Genomic DNA, 1,274 nt, shown 5'->3' with positions numbered 1-1,274 from the left:
TTATAGAGCCCTGTGACTCTTATGTGTATAAACAACTTTCATAAAGATTGGTAAAAATCCATTTAAATACATCAGGTAGAAACCTGTACCTGCGGTCAAGCGTACCTGAGCTCTAAGTATTGAACAGGTGATGTTGGCTCTCTGTCTCAGCGGAGGGTGAGACACGCCGGCAAGGGTCTCCAGGAACCAGGGGCGTCTGGGAGGGGGGCCTCTCTCTCCCCACCCCAACCAGGGATGACTTTAACAAGGGCGTATCCTGGCAGACTATCATGACTTTGACCCCTGCCAACCCCTCCCCTTCCTCTGTACTGTCTACTTAGTCATCCACCTGAATGCATGGGTAAGAAGAAATATGATGATATTCATGAAAACTTATATGCTGTTTGAGAGGTACCACTGTTCTAAGCCTTTTTTTAAAAAATTAATTTATTTTACTTATTCTTGGCTGTGTTGGGTCCTTGTTGCTGTGCGCGGGCTTTCTCTAGTTGTGGCCAGCGGGGGCTGCTCTTTGTTGTGGTGCCCAGGCTTCACTGCTGTGGCTTCTCTTGTTGCAGAGCACGGGCTCTAAGTGTGCGGGCTTCAGTAGTTGTGGCTCGCGGGCTCTAGAGTGCAAGCTCAGTAGTTGTGGCGCACGGGCTTAGTTGCTCCGCGGCACATAGGATCTTCTCAGACCAGGGCTTGAACCCATGTCCCTTGCATTGGCAGGCAGATTCTTAACCACCGCCCACCAGTGAAGCCCTGTTCTAAGCCTTTTACATGTTTTAACTCTTTTAATCCTCCCACCCATCTTGACAATAATCTGTTCTGACTTCCATTGTAAAGATGAGGAAGTGAGGCACAGAGAGGTTAAGTAACATGCCCAAGGCCACAGAGCAGAGGCAGAACTGGAACTCAGGCAGTCTGACCCTGGGGTCCATGCTCTTAACCACCAGTTATTCAAGAAGGCCCATAGGAGCAGCGTGGGGAAAGAGACAGATACACCTGGCCCATTGCCTTGGGAACCGCCAGCAGCCAAGCCACACTGGGTGACCTTGGTATCAGGACTTGACAGGGAGAGGCCATGTTCCCATGGGGGGCAGGGACTATTAGGTATGGCATCCCTGCCAGGGCCCTTTACAGGAAGTCCTGTTTGGGCTGCCCGTGTGGGACCAGGCAGGTGGTAGGGTGAGGAGGAGCCAGAGCCGAAAGGCCTTCAGATGTCAAGTTGCTGACATCAGCTCCAAATCAGCCCAGAAATGCAGGCCTGGTCCCTCGACCCTCCCGCATGGTGCGCC

Source organism: Neophocaena asiaeorientalis, unplaced genomic scaffold (genome assembly GCF_003031525.2).
Source record: "Neophocaena asiaeorientalis asiaeorientalis breed wild unplaced genomic scaffold, Neophocaena_asiaeorientalis_V1.1 scaffold46, whole genome shotgun sequence".
In the NCBI taxonomy this organism is placed as follows: Eukaryota; Metazoa; Chordata; class Mammalia; order Artiodactyla; family Phocoenidae; genus Neophocaena; species Neophocaena asiaeorientalis.
The sequence above is the reverse complement of the archived record's forward strand: the minus strand, read 5'-3'. Positions refer to the sequence as shown.